General features: G+C 39.0%; 1 pseudogene; it reads right to left on the reverse strand.

Annotated features, from left to right (window-relative positions):
* Positions 1-20,035: 20,035 nt before the first annotated feature.
* LOC147986495 (protein FAR1-RELATED SEQUENCE 8-like) lies at positions 20,036-21,342 on the reverse strand (annotated as a pseudogene).
* Between the last annotated feature and the right edge of the window lie 265 nt (positions 21,343-21,607).

Here is a 21,607-nt window from a genome sequence, read left to right on the forward strand (position 1 = left end):
CTCACCCTTCCACCATTGCTAGCCTCTCTAGTACCGCGCAATTATCGCAAGTGCATTAAACCCGCCATTTACCTTCCTCAAAACAGCCACCATACCTACCTATTATGGCATTTCCATAGCCATTCCGAGATATATTTCCATGCAACTTCCACTGTTCCGTTTATTATGACACATACCATCTTGTCATATTGCTTTGCATGATCATGTAGTTGGCATAGTATTTGTGGCTTGGCCACCATTCATATTTTTTATACATGTCACTCTTGATCATAGCACATCCCGGTACACCGTCGGAGGCATTCATATAGAGTCATATCTTTGTTCTAGTATCGAGTTGTAATTCTTGAGTTGTAAGTAAATAAAAGTTGATCATCATTATTAGAGCATTGTCCCATGTGAGTAAAGGATGATGGAAGCTATGGTTCCCTCACAAGTTGGGATGAGACTCCGGACTTAAAAAAGAGAGGCTAAAGAGCCCCCAAAAAAACAAAAAAATGAGAGAAAAAGAGATAAGGGACAATGTTACTATCCTTTTTCCCCACTTGTGCTTCAAAGTAGCACCATGTTCTTCATGATAGAGAGACTCCTATGTTGTAAATTTCATATACTACTGGGAATTTTTCATTATAGAACTTGGCTTGTATATTCCAATGACGGGCTTCCTCAAATTACCCTAGGTCTTCGTGAGCAAGCGAGTTGGATGCACACCCACTTAGTTTCTTTTTGAGCTTTCATACAGTTATAGCTCTGGTGCATCTGTTGCATGGAAATCCCTACTCACTCACATTGATATCTATTGATGGGCATCTCCATAGCCCATTAATTTGCCTAGTTGATGTGAGACTCTCTCCTTTTTGTCTTCTCCTCACAACCTCCACCATACTCTATTCCACTTATAGTGCTATATCCATGGCTCATGCTCATGTATTACGTGAAAGTTGAAAAATCTTGAGAACATTAAAAGTATGAAACAATTGCTTTGCTTTTCATCGGGGTTGTGCATGATGAAATATTTGTGTGATGAAGATAGAGCATAGCCAGACTATATGATTTTGTAGGGATAACTTTCTTTGGCCATGCTATTTTGAGAAGACATGATTGATTTATTAGTATGCTTGAAGTATTATTGTTTTTATGTCAAGATTAAACTTGTGTTTTGAATCTTATGGATCTGAACATTCATGCCACAATAAAGAAGATTACATTGATAAATATGCTAGGTAGCATTCACACTTCATAAATTCTTTTTTTATCATTTACCTACTCGAGGACGAGCAGGAATTAAGCTAGGGTTGCTGATACGTCTCCAATGTATCTATAATTTATAAATTATTCATGCCATGTTTACAACAACTTTATATGGTTTTGGTATGATTTTATTAGAACTAACCCGGACTGACGTTGTTTTCAGCAGAACTACCGTGGTGTCGTTTTTTGTGCAGAAATAAAAGTTCTCGGAATGGGCTGAAAACTTACGGTGATTTTTTATGGACCAAAAGGGAACCCCAAAACACCGGAGCTGGGCCAGAAGAGTCTCGAGGAGGCCACAAGCCTCCAGGGCGCTCCCTAGGGGGGGGGCCCTGAGGGCTTGTGGGCCCCTCGGGCACCCCCTGACTTGTTTCCAAAATTCTTATAAATACGGAAACCTCCAGAAAGAAACCTAGATCGGGAGTTCCGCCGCCGCAAGCCTCTGTAGCCATGAAAAACCAATCGGGAGCCTGTTCTGGCACCCTGCCGAAGGGGGAAACCATCACCGGAGGCCATCTTCATCTTCTCGGCGATCTCCATGATGAGGAGGGAGTAGTTCACCCTCAGGGCTGAGGGTATGTGCCAGTAGCTATGTGTTTGATCTCTCTCTCTCTCTTATTCTTGATTTGGCACGATCTTGATGTATGATACGTCTAAGTTGTATCTATAATTTTTGATTGTTCCATGCCAATATTCTACAACTTTTACATATACTTTTGGCAACTTTTTATACTATTTTTGGGACTAACATATTGCTCTAGTGCCCAGTGCCAGTTCCTGTTTGTTACATGTTTTTTTGTTTCGTAGAAAATCCATATCAAACGGAGTCCAAACGGGATAAAAACTTACAAAGATTTTTTTGGAATATATGTGATTTTTGGAAAAACGAATCAACGCGAGACGATGCCCGAGGGGCCCACAAGGACGGAGGGCGCGCCCTGATGACCCACAAGTGTAGGGGATCTATCGTAGCCTTTTCGATAAGTAAGAGTGTCGAACCCAACGAGGAGTAGAAGGAAATGATATGCAGTTTTCAGTAAGGTATTCTCTGCAAGCACTGAAATTATCGGTAACAGATAGTTTTGAGATAAGGTAATTTGTAACGAGTAGCAAGTAATAAAAGTAAATAAGGTGCAACAAGATGGCCCAATCCTTTTTGTAGCAAAGGACAAGCCTGGACAAACTCTTATATGAAGGAAAGCGCTCCCGAGGACACATGGGAATTATCGTCAAGCTAGTTTTCATCACGTTCATATGATTCGTGTTCGGTACTTTGATAATTTGATATGTGAGTGGACCGGTGCTTGGGTACTGTCCTTACTTGGACAAGCATCCCACTTATGATTAACCCCTATTGCAAGCATCCGCAACTACAACAGAAGTATTAAGGTAAACCTAACCATAGCATGAAACATATGGATCCAAATCAGCCCCTTACGAAGCAATGCATAAACTAGGGTTTAAGCTTCTGTCACTCTAGCAACACATCATCTACTTATTACTTCCCAATGCCTCCCTCTAGGCCCAAACAATGGTGAAGTGTCATGTAGTCGACATTCACATGACACCACTAGAGGGATGACAACATACATCTCATCAAAATATCGACGAATACCAAATTCACATGACTACTTATAGCAAGACTTCTCTCATGTCCTCGGGAACAAACGTAACTACTCACAAAGAATATTCATGTTCATAATCAGAGGGGTATTAATATGCATAATGGATCTGAACATATGATCTTCCACCAAGTAAACCAACTAGCATCAACTACAAGGAGTAATCAACACTACTAGCAACCCACAGGTACCAATCTGAGGTTTGGATACAAAGATTGGATACAAGAGATGAACTAGGGTTTGAGATGAGATGGTGCTGGTGAAGATGTTGATGGAGATTGACCCCCTCCCGATGAGAGGATCGTTGGTGATGACGATGGTGATGACTTCCCCCTCCCGGAGGGAAGTTTCCCCGGCAGAACAGCTCCGCCGGAGCCCTAGATTGGTTCCGCCAAGGTTCCGCCTCGTGGCGGCGGAGTTTCTTCCCGAAAGCTTGCTTATGATTTTTTTCCTGGACGAAAGACTCCATATAGCCAAAGATGGGAATCAGAGGGCCACCAGGGGGGCCGCGAGGCAGGGGGCGCGCCCAGGGGGTAGGGCGCGCCCCCACCCTCGTGGCCAGGGTGTGGGACCCCTCTGGTACTTTCTTTGCTCAGTATTTTTTATATATTCTGAAAATAACCCCTGTGGAGTTTCAGGACTTTTGGAGATGTGCAGAATAGGTCTATAATATTTGCTCATTTTCCAGCCCAGAATTCCATATGCCGGCATTCCCCCTCTTCATGCAAACCTTGTAAAATAAGAGAGAATAGGCATAAGTATTGTGACATAATGTGTAATAACATCCCATACTGCAATAAATATCAATATAAAAGCATGATGCAAAATGGACGTATCAACTCCCCCAAGCTTAGACCTCGCTTGTCCTCAAGCGAAAGCCAAAATCGAAAAATGTGCCCACATGTTTAGAGATAGCGGTGTCGATAATATAAAATACGGACATGAGGGCATCACAATCATTCTTAGAACAACAACAACAATATATATATATATTGTCATATGATCTCTTATGCTAAAGTAACAACTCAATCACAATTTCAAGTATGAATCATAAACTTCATTGAGAACGAACAAACTCTAATATCAGTCATTGAGGCAATTGCAATTTATCACAACATAGGAAAGAGTCAATATAAGAGCTTTTCAGTAAGTCCACATACTCAACTATCATTTAGTCTTTCACAATTGCTAACACTCACACAATATTTATGGGTATGAAGTTTTAATCGGACACAGAGAAAGATAGGGGCTTATAGTTTTGTCTCGCAACTTTTTACCTCAAGGGTAATGTCAACAATAATAGTTCATGAAAACTCACATCCAATTAGCTATATATATCAGGATCTTCCCAACACATTGTGCTTGCCAAAGGATAAAATGTAAAAAGGAAAGGTGAAAATCACCATGACTCTTATATAAGGTAGAGGGTAAAAGTAAAAGATAGGCCCTTCGCAGAGGGAAGCAGAGGTTGTCATGCACTTTTATGGTTGGATGCACAAAATCTTAATGCAAAAGAACGTCACTTTATATTGCCACTTGTGATATGGACCTTTATTATGCAGTCCATCGCTTTTATTTCTTCCATATCACAAGATCGTATAAAGCTTATTTTCTCCACATTAATAGATCATACATATTTAGAGAGCAATTTTTATTGCGTGCACCGATGACAACTTACTTGAAGGATCTTACTCAATCCATAGGTAGGTATGGTGGACTCTCATGGCAAAAACGGGTTTAGGGATATTTGGAAGCACAAGTAATATCTCTACTTGGTGCAAAGAAATTGGCTAGCATGAGAGGGAAAGGCAAGCTCAACATGTTGGACGATCCATGACAATATAATTTATTTCAGATGTAAGAAAACATAACCCATTACGTTGTCTTCCTTGTCCAACGTCAACTCTTTAGCATGTCATATTTTAATGAGTGCTCACAATCATAAAAGATGTCCAAGATAGTATATTTATATGTGAAAACCTCTCTTTCTTTATTACTTCCTATTAATCGCAACGATGACCAAAACTATGTTTGTCAACTCTCAACAACTTTTATTCATCATACTCTTTATATGTGAGCTCATTACTCTCCATAAGATCCATATGATCTCTTTATTTCTTCTCTTTTATTCTATTCCCTCAAGATAATAGCAAAATAATCAAGCCCTTGACTCAACACTAATCTTTATTATATATAGCTCATGGACTCGATTACATAGGAAGATCATAAAGCAAAACTCGCAACTAGATCATACTAAAACTTTATTCTACTAGATCAAGATATTATCAAAAGGATCGAACTAAGAAAAACTGTAAAGATAAAAGTGATGGTGATACGATACCGGGGCACTCCCCCAAGCTTGGCAGTTGCCAAGGGGAGTGCCCATACCCATGTGTTTATGTTTCCTTCCTCGGAGGTGGTGATGAAGGAGTTGTTGATGATGTGCGCTTCTTCCTTAATTTGCACTTGAGGACAGAATTATGCTCCTTTAGGTCCTTGATCTCCCGCTCAAGGCTTAGTACCTTTTTGCATAGTTCTTGTTTGTTCTCCTGCAAGAGACGAAAAGGGATAAACCCGATCTTAGGTTTCTTTGCTCTATTGGGGAGGCTTGACTTTTTGAACTCCACATGCATGTCCCCGGGTTTAGGTAATGGGACTTCATATTCATCCGAGCTCGTCTCCTCCTTTCCTTTAGGCTCATAGTCTTCTTCTTCCTCCGTGGTCCAACCACAATGCTCCAAGTCCCCATAGACCTTATGATCTGCAAGGTAATCAGCCACGTAGCTTTCTCCCTCCGAATCTTGGGATGAAATATTGCTCTAATCTGCAGCAGAAACAACTCGAAACAAAAACAGAGGATATTTGCGTGATACGATGGTCAAAACCTTTGGGAGATCATATAATGAATTTTTACTGACCAAAAGAAGCATCGTGCAAGAAAACGGAGTCCAGAGAGCACACGAGGTGTCCATGAGGCAGGGGGAGCGCCCTCCACCCTCGTGGAAGCCTCGTGTCCTTTCTGGTCTGCCTCTTATTTTCCTATTTTCTTAAATATTCCAAAACGGAGAAAAATTGCCATTAGAACTGATTTGGAGTCTGTTTACTTACCGTACCACATACCTATTCCTTTTCAGAGTCTGAAACGTTCTGGAAAGTGTCTCTTATGTATTCCTCCGGGGTTACGGTTTCAATAATATTAGTTTCAACATTTATGGGATTACTTGAGATATAATATTTGATTCTTTGACCGTTCACCACCCTCGGATTTGTGCCTTCAAAGTTGTTGATTTTTATGGCACCAGAACGGTAGACCTCCTCGATAACGTAAGGACCTTCCCATTTAGAGAGAAGTTTGCCTACAAAAAATCTTAAACGAGAGTCGAATAGCAACACACAATCACCTACATTAAACTCACGCTTTTGTATCCTTTTGTCATGCCATCTTTTAACTTTTTCTTTAAACAGTTTGGCATTCTTGTAGGCCTTGGTTCTCCATTCATCAAGTGAGCTAATGTCAAATAACCTCTCTCACCGGCAAGTTTGAAATCATAATTGAGCTCTTTAATGGCCCAATATGCCTTATGTTCTAGTTCAAGAGGTAAGTGACATGCCTTTCCATAAACCATTTTATACGGAGACATACCCATAGGATTTTTATATGCAGTTCTATAGGCCCATAATGCATCATCAAGTTTCTTGGACCAATTCTTTCTAGATCTATTAACAGTCTTTTGCAAAATTAATTTAAGCTCTCTATTACTAAGTTCTACTTGACCACTAGACTGTGGATGATATGGGGATGCAATTCTATGATTAACATCATACTTAGCAAGCATTTTACAAAAAGCATCATGAATGAAATGTGAACCACCATCAGTCATTAGATATCTAGGGACTCCAAACCTCGGAAAATTAACTTCTCTAAGCATCTTAATAGAGGTGTTATGATCAGCACTACTAGTTGGAATAGCTTCTACCCACTTAGTAACGTATTCAACAACAACTAAAATATGTATATACCCATTAGAGGAAGGAAACAGTCCTATATAATCGAAGCCCCAAACATCAAATGGTTCAATAACGAGTGAATAATTCATAGGGATTTCTTGATGTCTACTAATATTACTGATTCTTTGAGATACATCACAAGATAAGACAAACTTACGGCCATCCTTGAAGAGAGTAGGCCAATAAAAACTAGATTGCAATACCTTATGTGCAGTTCTATCTCCAGCGTGGTGTCCTCCATAAGCCTCGGAGTGGCACTTGCGTATGATCTGTTCCTGTTCATGCTCAGGTACACAACGTCTAATAACACCATTTACTCCTTCTTTAAAAAGATGTGGGTCATCCCAGAAGTAATGTCTTAAATCATAGAAGAACTTTTTCTTTTGCTGGTATGTGAAACTAGGTGGTATAAATTTAGCAACAATGTAATTAGCATAATCAGCATACCATGGAGCAGTACGAGAAGCATTTATGACAACTAATTGTTCATTAGGAAAGCTATCATCAATTGGTAGTGGGTCATCAAGAACATTCTCTAACCTAGACAAGTTGTCTGCAACGGGATTCTCAGCTCCCTTTCTATCAATAATATGCAAATCAAATTCTTGTAGCAAGAGGACCCATCTAATAAGTCTAGGTTTAGCATCTTTCTTTTCCATAAGATATTTAATAGTAGCATGATTAGTGTGAATAGTTACTTTAGAATCAACAATATAAGGTCTGAACTTATCACAAGCAAATACAGCTGCTAAGAATTCCTTTTCAGTAGTAGCATAATTTCTCTGGGCATTGTCTAGAGTTTTACTAGCATATTGAAAAACATTTAATTTTTTATCAACTCTTTGCCCTAGAATGGCACCTACAACATAATCACTAGCACCACACATGATTTCAAAGGGTAAATTCCAATCAGGTGGCTAAACAATAGGTGCAGAAATCAAGGCTTTCTTAAGTATTTCAAATGCTTCTACACAATCATCACCAAAGACAAAAGGAACATCTTTTTGTAATAGGTTAGTCAGAGGCCGGGAAATTTTTGAGAAGTCCTTAATGAACCTCCTATAAAAATCGGCATGACCAAGGAAACTTCTTATACCTTTGATGTCCTTGGGACATGACATCTTTTCAATAGCATCAACTTTAGCTTTGTCAACTTCAATACCTCTTTCAGAAATTTTATGCCCCAAGACAATACCTTCATTAACCATAAAGCGACACTTCTCCCAATTCAAGACAAGGTTAGTTTCTTCACATCTCTGCAAAACTCGATCAAGGTTGCTCAAGCAATCATCAAAAGAGGATCCATAAACAGAGAGATCATCCATGAAAACTTCACAAATCTTTTCACAAAAGTTAGGGAATATAGCCATCATGCATGTTTGAAAGGTAGCAGGTGCATTACATAAACCAAAAGGCATACGCTCTATAAGCAAAGGTACCGAAAGGGCAAGTAAAAGTAGTATTTTCTTAATCATCAGCTGACACAGGTATTTGAGAGAAACCAGAGTAACCATCTAGAAAGCAAAAATGTGTATGTTTGGATAATCTTTCTAGCATTTGATCAATGAAAGGCAAAGGGTAATGATCTTTTTTAGTAGCTTTATTTAATTTGCGGAAATCAATCACCATCCTATAGACTGTAATAATTCTTTGCGGAATCAATTCATCTTTATCATTAGGAACGACAGTAATACCTCCCTTCTTAGGGACACAATGGACAGGGTTTACCCACTGACTATTAGTAACGGGATAAATTATACCTGCTTCAAGGAGTTTTAATATTTCTTTTCTTACCACTTGTTTCATCTTAGGATTTAGCCGTCGTTGGTGATTAATAACTGGTTTGGCGTCTTTCTCCAAATTTATTTTGTGTTGACATAGAGTGGGACTAATGCCCTTAAGATCATCAAGAGTATGTCCAATAGCATCATGGTGCTTCTTCAGAGTTTTCAATAATTTCTCTTCTTCATGCTCTGAAAGGTTAGCACTAATAATAACATCATATATCTTCTTTTCATCAAGATAAGCATATTTAGGAGTATCAGGCAATGGTTTAAGCTCAAACACGGGATCACCCTTGGGTGGAGGAGGATCCCCTAGGATTGCAACAGGCAAGTTGTGTTTCAGAATAGGTCCCTGTTTAAAGAATACTTCATCTATTTCCCTTCTTTCATTCATAAACATATTGTTTTCATGATCTAGCAAATATTGTTCTAAAAGATCGATAGGAGGCACAACAATAGAAGAAAGACCAATAATTTCATCTTTACTAGGCAATTCTTTATCATGGGGTTGTCTATGGAACTTAGCAAAATTAAACTCATGAGACATATCCCCTAAACCAACAGAAACAATATCCTTATTGCAGTCTATCTTAGCATTAACAGTATTCAAGAAGGGTCTACCAAATGTAATGGGACAAAAGTCATCTTGTGGGGAACCGAGAAAAAGAAAATCAGCAGGGTATTTAACTTTCCCACACAAGACTTCAACATCTCTAACAATCCCAACTGATGAAATCGTATCTCTATTAGCAAGCTTAATTGTAACATCAATTTCTTCTATCTCAGCAGATGCAATATCATGCATAATTTCTTGGTATATGGAATGAGGTATTGCACTTGCACTAGCACCCATATCACATAAGCCATGATAACAATGATCTCCTATTTTAACAGAAATAACAGGCATGCCTACAATAGGTCTATGTTTATTTTTAGCATCAGGTCTAGCAATTCTAGCAGCTTCATTGCAGAAGTAAATAACATGCCCATCAATATTATCGACCAAGAGATCTTTAACCATAGCAATACTAGGTTCAACTTTAATTTGCTTAGGGGGTTTAGGTGTCTTAATATTACTTTTGTTAACCATAGTTGAAGCTTTAGCATGATCCTTTATTCTAACAGGGAAAGGTGGCTTCTCAATATAAGTAGTAGGAACAACAAGATCATTATAAGTGATAGTCCTTTCTTAGACTTTAATAGGTGCAACTACTTTTACTTCAACGGAAGGATTATATTTAAACCACTTCTCCTTAGGGAGATGAACATGAGTAGCAAAGGATTCATATAAAGAAGCTACTATCTCAGAGTCAAGTCCATATTTAGTGCTAAATTCACGGAAAACATCGGTATCCATAAATGATTTAACACAATCAAACTTAGGTGTTATACCTGACTCCTTACCTTCGTCGAGGTCCCAATCTTCAGGGTTGCGTTTAATTCTTTCCAATAAATCCCATTTGAATTCAATAGTCTTCATCATAAAAGATCCAGTACAAGAAGTATCGAGCATGGAGCGATTACTGAGAGAAAGCCGAGCATAAATTTTTTGAATAATTATTTCTTTTGAGAGCTCATGATTGGGGTATGAATATAATATTGACTTAAGCCTCCCCCAAGCTTGAGCGATGCTTTCTCCTTCGCGAGGCCAAAAGTATATATATATATACTAGTAAAATGTGCCCGTGCGTTGCTACGAGTCGTTGTCGACAATGGACATAGATGATGGTCAAGAAGCCGCACTCTCACTCAATGTCATACTGCCACCCCTCCTACAGCTACTACGTTCAGGTGGAAGAACTGTGGTTGGATAGGGAGGGATAGGGAGGAGGACTTGGAGAAGTTTGAACGAATGCCTTTGTTATTAATTCTAGTCCCGAATGATGCATCGGTGTAACCTTCATTTGTAAATCTTCAAAAGAAACTTCTTGAGTGCTCTCATAAAGCATGATTATCTCTGTATCAATTCTTCAAATGGGAGAGTCACCTTTGTGAATTCGGATCAACTCATAAACATAGTGATTGTAAGGGACACTTGCATGCTTGCTAAGATATACTCCCTCCGTTCCTAAATATTTGTCTTTTTAGATATTCCAAATGGACTACTACATACGGATGTATATGGACATATTTTAGAGTGTAGATTTACTCATTTTTCTCCGTATGTAGTCACTTGTTGAAATATCTAGAAAGACAAATATTTAGGAACGGAGGGAGTACAACCAAGGGTGGAGCCAGCTCATTGCCATTGGGTTCAAATGAACCCAACAAAAAAAAATTATATTCCTTATCAAATCACAGTGGCTTAAAGCTAAGGAAAGAAACCTATTGGTTGGAGCTACTAGAAATTCACACACCCGAGCTGAACCCATTTTATGTAAAGAAAAAGAATAAGTTCCAGAACATTTAAACACAAAATGATGTTGCTGACAACAGTTGTCATACAGTCTCTGTGTGAAGGCAGTCCTCATATGCAGTACTAACAATATCCACAATAACTGAATTACATTTATCTTGGAGTTGCACAAGCCAACCAAAGTGTCATGTCAGAACCCACAAACATGAAAGCTGAAACCACACGATCACCTCTTCTAATCAGCAATCCAACAAAATGTGTGTCCTGGCAAGCTCCAAAAGAGTTTATATTCGGTGAAGGACACAAACAGCACCAAAGCCAACTTCAGAGTAAAAAACATCACCAAACCTAATGGTGCGTGTACGTTGTAAACTTTATGCACAAGGTAACACACATGAATAGATTTAGCATGATTACTGTGCTCCCAACTTTTTCATGGTTGCCCAACAAAGCAAATGAAAAATTGTGCTTCGATCCTATTAGGAACTCTCCAAATTCTATCATTAAATAATATCCGAACTCCGCTCGTAAGTAAATTAAAAATGCTTTCACTACCACAGGGATAGGTCCAACATCAAAGAGTTTCTTTTTCACTTCCCCAATAAAAAGCAACATATACTCGCTAATTCAGTTCAGCAATAACAGTAAGCTATGCCAATCCCTTACAGTTTGTAGCTAGCAGAATAGACTATGATATCCTACAGTTCAGAAAAGCTTACAGATCTATCTTGTGTAAAGAAATAGGTCTTCCAAATTAAGTAGTGGCCTAAATACTGAATTATTTTTTATGCTTTTCGGAGCCGGTGACTTGCTAACTTCCCCATGTTGTCCAATTTCTGGAGTGACTTTGCTTCAGTTAATACATGCCTCTACTTCTAGTTCTAGTCGGTATAGTTGATTTCCAAAAAGAATGAAGTACTACTATTTAGTCTTCTTGTCCTGGAAGCTACAACGATAAATTACAAAGCAAGAGAGAACATATGATATACGTCCATGCCATCGTGAATCAGAATGACGAGGCTCTATGCCTAATTGACATATTTCTATGAGTCCAAACTAACCAAGGTCTTATTAATTCCGGGATTTACAAACTGGAAGCATTGGGCTAAGGTCTCATCAAGCTTATGTTATTGTTTCCAAAGAATAGAATTGAACAGGCTCGCTAAATTCATTTCACTGTTATGCATAAGGAATCCTTGTTAAATGTACCTGTCTCTGCATCTGGAGTGGGTGGTACAGATTAAGTATACAATAAAAACATGTTTATCCACCCAGAGTCCTTGGTCCTTGTAAGAACTTTAGTTTATGATAATTTCAGTGAAACGGTCGTAAATCTTCTGAAAGTAACGATATAAATAAGGGATATGAAGAGGGGAAAACGCATATACACTAATTTTGAATGTAAATAACTCTTCAAAATTAAGTAATTGCTTAAATACTGTAGAAAAAATGCACTTTCAAAGCTGGTGACTTGCTAACTTCCCTCGCATCCTGCTACCAGTCAATAGACTGTGTGAAATAAAATAAAATAAACAACTGAACCGCACCTGCTACCAGGGGCGGAGCCAGGATTTAGGTATAGGGAGGCCAAGCCAAGTTGGCAAAAACAAATCGTGCAACGCAAAAAAAAGATTCCCCTGTACTATAGTACTGTTTTGTGTCAACACTACTAAAACATAGCTAAATTGATATTAATTCAAATTTGCCTTTACAATTGCCAATAAGATCGAAATATAAATAATTTCATCAGAAGATAACCTAGTTTTACTCTTCATTACCACATCGTAGATCAGACAATCAAAGGAAATTACAAATGAATTAGCATTGTAAATCACACCATCAAAATAATTAAAATTGAATGTGCAATTTCAACTCATATTAAATGAGAATTCAGAGGGCTTAGTAGACAGTTTGATAGTGCTAACCTTGGAGCTGAACCACTAGAGAATTGACATGCTGTATCTGTAGGACGATTTTCCTGTCGCGCAGCTGGTGCCCCCTGATTTAATCTTCTTCTTTTGTTGAGGATCTCCACTGATTTAATCGACCTCGTGAGTTAGAAGTGCAAGAGGCGGCGGCCGCCGGCAGCGCTAATGGCCTCAGGTCACACGTTAATCATGTCGAGGCCTTTTTTAAGCAACGACAGAGGGGCTAGCGGGTTGGAGAGCGGAAGGAGGCAGGCCGTGACCATGCGTGGGCTCTCTGATGGGCCTTTTTCTTTTCAGATTTTATTATACTCTCCGTTGGAGTTAAGGGGGGCCAAGTACGTGTATATTCACCAAATCCGGTCGCTGATTACTCGTGCTTCTGAGTATTTGTCGATCGTTAGGGGGGGCCAGGCCCCTGCTCGCCCCCCTTGGCTCTGCCACTGCCTGCTACATATGTGGTATATGTCTGGACATATGCTAAGATGCAACTAAATTGCAGTACATTTTTTCTGCTGTGGTTCAAGCTGCATGTTTCCTACTTCCTACCTCAGCCAAAGAAACAGTTTCAAGTCAGTTCTACCTAGTTGCATTGCCTATGTCTGAAACCCAATATACGATTGATATTCCCAGCTACATTGTCTATGTCTAAAAACCAACATACGATTGCCTTATGTGCTAGATTCTCAAGAGAAGTTTTATTCTCATTTCTGAAGGAAGTAGAAACATTATTACATAATGCTCAAGTGGTGCAGAACTGAAGAATGCATAATAAGTTGCAGTACATTGGGCAACAGAGAAGCTATGCATTGGGTATTATTTATCTTATGAAACTATAGTACATACCTCAGGTGAAGCATGGTAAGACAGAATTCCAGTGAAGGGTGGAGCACGAGCGGACAATGTTCCTGCGAAGTTGCCGGAACGGTGAGATTGGATGTATGTCGCCTGTGGCCCTGTCATTCAGTAGTATCTAAGGGCCACGTCAGGGACTTCATCATGTACAACTTCGTTGAATGTCGGAGTTCCGCACTTCACCCATCTAGCAGTGGAGCCGAGGGGACTCGTGCCATCCCTCAACATGGGACAACAGCCAGGTGGCCATGGTTGGTGACGACGTATCTCTCACATTCATCTTGTACGACCAATATCTCGCCGTGTCCAAAAAATTAATCTCCTCGTGCCTAAATCATCTTAAGCATACTGCACACAGACCAAGGTGAACAGTTGAAAGTTGAGTTACTTCTGGTGATGCTTCACATAGCAAGCAATAATATCCTATGACCATGCTTGCATATCATGAATCCATGAGGTTGGTCAATAGCTCATCTTGTCTAGCTCAGCTTTGATTTGAGTTTGTCATAGTCACTAAACTTTGACAATCCATAGATCTATCAAGTACAACATCTTGCTTATTAAGTCCCATGTATCCGGAAGCGGATTAGGAGCACTCGGGTGCTCCACCCCCCTATATTCAAAAATAATTTAAGAATTCAAAAAAAAAGTCAAAAAATTCTGGATATATTTTTGAACCAAATATGACTAGGTATTGTACTCATATAAAAAGTTTGGCCAAGGAATGATTCTCGTTGACTTAATGGCAAAAAAGACAAATTTATGACAACAATATAGCATGAATAGTACTTATATCTAGCATTTTTGGCGAAATCTTTAATCCCAGATACAATAAAAGTCATTCCCTATTTAATCTTTTTATACGAGTGCAATACTTGGTCATGTTTGATTCCATAAAAAGTTCCAGGATTTTTTGACTTTTTTTAATTACTAAATTATTTTTGAATATAGGGGGGCGTAGCACCCGAGAGCTCCTATGCATTTTTGCCACGTATCCATCCTATATTAAGTCCCACGTATCCATCACTTCACTTGAAGCAACACATAATCAAAACATATTTTCTAAGAGAAGATTAGAAACCATTTAGATCTATAGAGGCATTTAGTTATAACCAAGTGTGACCAAGCAACATTAATAGGTCTGACACGGGAATTTAGGTCATCGATTAACTAGCAAAATATGGGCAAACTTTTTTTCCACTCCAGATTTTGCCCACTTTTCTTATGCCACTCTAGAATTTGACATTACATTTTTTCCACTCTTAGCTTTTGACAATACATCACAATTGCCATTCCATGGTAAATGCAAAATTTCAGAGTGGCAATTGTGATAGATTGTCAAAAGCTAAGAGCGGCAAAATTGAAAAATAATTATTGCCTTTGCCATGGAATGGCATTTTTTATCTATTGTCAAAGTTAATAGTGACAAAAAATGAGATGTCAAATACTAGAGTGGAATAAGCAAAGTGGTCAAAAGCTAGAGTGGCAAAAAAAAAAAAAATCCAAACATGTACAATATGCCACAAAAAGTATATGTCTAGGAAATTCGTTCGACAATGAATCTAGAGATATAACTTTTATTACACACAACACATGTTTCTCTAGTCAAATTGAGGACCTAAAAACTTTGGCTTGTATTCCCATCCAAAGGGAGTATTCACTTTAGAGTCCTTCCATTCATAGAGGCCTTGCAACTTCAAGGACGTGTGTAGCCTGACTTGGCAATCTTTGGCTCTGAACAAATGGCGCTGCTATACACACGACAATCCTGTGCACGACGCATGAATGACCCTACATGGCAGCGCTACAGCCAGCATACACGCACCAGGCAGTTGAGGACCTTGTTCACCTAAAGTCCAAAGCCAATCCCTACCCACACTGCCATAGCCCAAACCCAACCTGAAAGACATCTATACCTACTATTAAAGGGAATAGGTATTCTTGGTTTGGTCACAATATTATTTGTCCTTTCTACCGTGGTATTTCTTCGTTTACAATGTGACCTACGAAATTTTCGTCCTTCATGGGCCGCTGGGGTTAATTTTTACGTTCCTTCGTGATACTCTCGAACGGCTGGGCCGGCCCATGAAGATAGTGATAGGCTGCAACGACATACTGTAGCTACAAAAAAACATGCCATTGTAGGGATCAAACCCAGGATGTGATATAAGCAACACCATACTCCGACCAGTTGACCTACCAAGCCTTACTGGTTAAAAAGTAGTGCAAAGAATTAAGAACCAATCTGCAGTGCAGATACGAATATTTTTAAAATTTCGGTTGCAACAGTTTTTGAAAAAAAATACCAGAATGTTTTCTGAAGCGCAAACACTATAAAAATTGGTAAACATATTTTTAAAAAATGGAACATCTTTGAAAAACATGAACATTTTCCGAAAATCATGAACATTTTTTTTTCAAACAGGAACAATTTTTTAAATCCAAAACAAAAGGTGGAAACACAAACATTTTTTGAAACACGCAAAGAAAAATTGAGACTCTGGAAAAGAAATTGAAACATGATTTTTTTAATTTGAACAATTTGTGGGACGGGAACATCTTTTTGAAATTCCAATAGAAATTCTGAAAAGTTGTGAAAATTTTGAACAAAAACCTTCCAAACAATTTTAGAAAAAGCAAACAAAATTTGAAAACACGTCTTTTAACACATTTTCAAACAAATTTGGAAAGAGGAACATTATTTGAAACTCCTAAAAATGAAAACATGAGCATTTTTAAGATTTGTGAACAATCTCTAAAAACAGGAACATTTCTTGAAGTTCTGAACAATTTTAAAAAGTTGTAAAAAAATAGGACAAAACCATTCCAAACATACTTTGAAAAACACAAACATTTTTTTGAAAATCCAAAACATTTTTTAATTTATGTAAAATATGAAAACATGACCATCTTTTGAAAAAATTAAAAGCGCGAACATTTTTCTAGATAGAAGAGGATTCGCTTGAATATTTATCCCAGCTCGCTTTGATCCACAAAAATCCACCAGTTTATATACGCCGGATAGTTGTCGAGTAATCATCAAGCCCAACAAAGGGTATGGTGCAGGAGTGAAGGGATTAAGGTTGGCTCTAATTAAAGGAAGTTGTTGGAATAGAGCATGACGAAAGAATTAAATGTTGGCTCTAAACAGAAATGTGGGGAGTATGGCTGGATTGTAGGCTCGGGATGTGCTTACATGTCCGATGGAGTGTATGGTATAGCTGAATCTAACTAACAAAAGATATAAGATACCTGGTTGGAGTGGTATATATAGCTGGTGAGTGATGACTGAATCTTAATGCATACTAACAAAACAGCCCATGAGATGTGTGCAACACGAGAGATGTTGCTGCCTTCTTTGCATTGGATCAATCGGGTCACGCTCACAAACTACTCAAAAAAGAAAAAAAGAAGCAAATGACCTGCCGTCAGCTTTGATTTTTGAGCGGCATGTTAACCTTTTCAATGTGTAAGGGAATGTTTTTATTTCTCAGTGTTTTTGCCGCTATCAAGTTTTACTTTTTTGAAAAAAATACCTAGTTAATCTACATATAACTTTCGATCGAGCATTGTTGCTGCAAACGTCATACACAACAGTTTTAGGCCCGCCGCTGTTTCTCAAAGCAGAACACAGTGTTGGAAGGCCAATTGCTTGCTACATCCGGAAGCAACTCAATGTAACACCAGTCACCGCTATTTTTTTCTATTGGGAAGTTGGACCGCCGTGCTGCAAAACCAAATACATAAATGATGCCAAGACAACAAGGCATATTGACAACATAGCAAAGCCGACCACATGAACACAATAAGGATGACCGCCATTGGTACAAGTCGGACGCGTGTCGTAGCGAGGTCAATCAGTGTGCTACAAGCTGGGGTTGCGGAGGTGTAAAGCGAACTAAGTGTAGATGTTAGGATTGTAAGGAGAATTAATTGATCCTTAGCACCCGTGTTAAGGGTTGTTGCGTGATTAATGTCTGAATCATATGCATTTCTTTTAGAGCTTGATGTGCATCTTCTTGTTGTGTGATACCTTCTGGATGCTATCATGCCACACCGATGAATACGCTAATTTTTACTCCCGTTACAACGCACGGGCATATGTGCTAGTATAGTCCTAATAAATCTCGTCCCATCCCCCGTCTCTCATGCGCGACCGCAGTGGTGGCCTCCGCCGTCCCGTCGACAGCCGGACCTGCACATTGGAAGCCCTCCGCAACCCTGATGACCGTCCCCTTTCTCTTGCTATTCTCGTCTTCCATTGCCGTCCTTGCTGCAGGTCTGCGACCACGCCATCGTCGTCTTGCTCGCACCGTCGCGACCACACCGTCGTCGTCTTGGCTTCATCAAAGTTGTCCCTGCTGATCTGAGTCTATGGAGAGCTGTGATGATGGTGTGTACCTAATCTAGTGGCAAGCAATTGACTTGTGTAGATACAATGACTGGCTGTTCTTATTCTGTACCTGGTGTCGTTCTGTACTCTGTTTGAAACATATGTGCTGCTTTTCTATACATCAGCACGTTAAGCTATATGTACTCAGAAAGTGTATATATTTGCAAAGAATGGCACTACGAAAATCATATCTTCCAGATTTGTTTCAGCTCTCAATTGTAGCTTCACCAAAACTAGTAATAGTTGATACGAGATTTCATAACACTTTCAGAATACAGAGTTGTTGTTATACAAAGAGAATAGAGTTTGCAATAAACAAACGAAGTAAGCTGATCTAGATGACAGTCAGATGGCTCTCACAATATGTTTGTCTAGAGCTTAGACTATGACAAGCAACATCCAGCCACAAAATATGCATCTCATGCAGAAGATACTTTCTGTCAATCATTTAACAAAAACTAAATCAACATCATCACAGAGCTCCGATCTTTTTTTATACTTCAGAAATCAAAATTCAGATGGACACCAGCACAAAGGCATGAAAATAAGACAAGTAGACCAAAATTATCCATATCACCTCACTACAATTGTTCACAGCTGTTTCTCCAAAGGAGTTCAAGGCTAAAACCACAGTTACATTACTGAAAATAAATGGTGGCATCCAGTGCTATAAGTGATACTCTCAAATTCATTCCGAAGTACTCCAGACTCCAAAGCATGTCCCTTCCATCCATTCAGGTTAGCAGCGCGCAAGTCCATGGCATCTTTCATTCCCTTAGAAGTTTAAAGAAACCAAATAGTCATTGGCAAACACTTTATGACAATATTTGATGGTGTAAATGTGTAACACCTCGAGAATATCAATGTAAGACATGATATGAGTTGGTGTAGCAGGCTCATTTGTTTGTAGCTCCTGGAAAAAGTAGTAGTGCTTGAGTGTCTTGTATATATAGCATCGTACAATTCATGCTGTAAGGCAACTGCTCAAACTAAGTACCTGAAACTCATTCGGAAAGAACAAAAAAACTTCCAGCCTCATATCCTTCATAGTGAGCATTTCTGTGAAGAAAAAACCTTAAACGCAAAGGGAAATATGTTGAAAATACTATAATAACAGTAGCTAGATAAAATATTACCTTTGTTTGTTGTGAACTTTGGATATTGGTGTCCTGTCCATTTTTCGATTTACTGATGTGTTTTTACTACAAGGTAGTTCTTACACATTAGCAAGTTACAATTGGAAGAAAGCAAATAACTATAAATTTGGATACCTTTCCCTGCTTTTGAGTTGGCACTTTGGTTGTATTTTTTGGAACATGCCGCCTCTTTGCTCTCAATTTTTTGACCACTTGATCCACTTTAGACATCCTTATCTTTGAAGGAGGACGACCTACACCGCGAACAGGGATTGGACCGAGTACAAGTTTTTCTTTATTTAACATTGTATCTTTTCTTGCTTTGAAGTTGGACCATCTTCCTGAACATCTTGGCTAGCACAATATGCCTCAATATTCCTTTCTAACTCATCAAGGCCATCCATCACCAAGTCACGCAATGTATCAGACTCTGCACCTTTCTCTGCCACTTCGCGAGAATGCTTGCACAAATCAACATAACGTTGCACGACTGGTGTATTCAACATATCACCATAGGAGCATTTAATATATGTGTGTTTGCGCTTAAAATCCTTTCTCCATCGCTGCAATATATACCTAGAAGGCACATCTCTAATCTTCATGAGCAAGCACAGAAATGATGAGGCTACACAAGATGCCTCGACATTCAAAAGCCTACAAATACACTGCACATCACATTCCTCTTGGTTGAGCATTTTGACGAGTTTGAGGAAAAACCTCTTCAATAGCATTTTGCATTGGTTGGCATTGGTCAGTGATGATATCATTTGGTGGTTTGTATGACATACAACAGAGCCAAGACTTAAGTAAACAAACAAAAGTTTCGGTGTCTTCTTTGGATAGAAGACCACAACCTAATAGAACAGATTCTCCATGATGATTTACACCAACAAAAGGAGCAAAAAGCATTTTATACCTGTTTGTTAAGTATGTAGTGTCAAATGTGATGGCATCCCGATAAGGCTCATATGCAACCATGCTTCTTGCATCTGCCCAAAAGACATTTCTCAAACGTCCATCCCCAGCCACATCAATAACATGGAAAAAGTCTGGATCTTTTGATTGCATATAAAGAAAATATTGATAAAAAACATGTGCGTCCCAGCACCAAGTTGCAGCCTTCTTTTCTCTTGCCAATAGTTCCTACGTTTCGTTTGACCAAAATCTAGATTTCCATATCCGCCAGCTTCCATAACAAGAGAACCAAAATTCTTGTTCATACGGATTCCTGCTTGATCATTCAATTCTAGCCTTCTCTTGGAATGCAAGTCCAACTTATTGTGGCATCTCAGAAATCTGGATTTGCTTGGACTTATAGGATGATTGTGGTAAAACGTAAGAGATGTAATGCAAAATTTCTCCTCACGACAGGAGAAATTACACTTAGCTGGGCATTGCATCCTTGTCGACGGATTAGGCTTAAATGAGTTCTTTGTTGAGCATTGAGTCTTTCCTTATCTGCTAGAAGCGAGACTAAAATAAAAAAACCACGTTATCTTCTCCATGTCTGGTCATCCTTCTCATCACACCAAAGCCCTTCTTTTTGGCATAACCTTTGTAGAACCTAACGGCATCATCCTCACTATGAAACAACATCCCCTTCCTGGGTTCCAATGTCATGATCGGCTCTACATGTCGTTCATCTGAAGAATCCCCAATCTCTTCGACGATGAGATCATCTTCATCATCTTCATTAAGTACTGGTCTATTCCGTTCTGCTACTTCATCCAAAGTTAAACCTGGCTTGATTAAGTACCTAAAATTGCCAACACAAAGATCAGAGATGTTGTATAGTGTGGGAGGCGTATATTTAGTCTAGAACATGTATAGATTGGATTAATCAATGCAATCAGATGTTGTAGTGGGAGGACAATATTGAGTCTGGAACATGTATAGATTGGATCCAATCAATGCAATCAGAGATGTTGTAGTGGGAGAACAATATTATGCCAGGAATATGTATAGATTGGATCCAAACAATGCAAAAGATAAACCAAAAATTGTACAGACCTCATGTTTGTTGCCCTTCTAATCAAACTTGTGTGTAGTGACTGCAGATTGCATGAGCAAGATTGATCGATAAATCAGCAACAGAGGATCCATATTTGGAGGAAGGAGGGGGCATGAGGGTTTTGGAGGGAAGAGGAGAAGACGCCATGGTTCTGGAGAGAAGGGGAGAAGGTATGCAAGGGTTAGTCGGATCGGGTCTGGGTTTGGGCTGGGCTAGGCTGGGCTGGACGGTAGCTCTGCCTTTTGAGTTGACGCTAGTGCTGTTGGGAG

This window comes from Triticum urartu, chromosome 2A, assembly GCF_056163025.1.
Source record: "Triticum urartu cultivar PI428250 chromosome 2A, HENAU_Tu73, whole genome shotgun sequence".
NCBI lineage: Eukaryota > Viridiplantae > Streptophyta > Magnoliopsida > Poales > Poaceae > Triticum > Triticum urartu.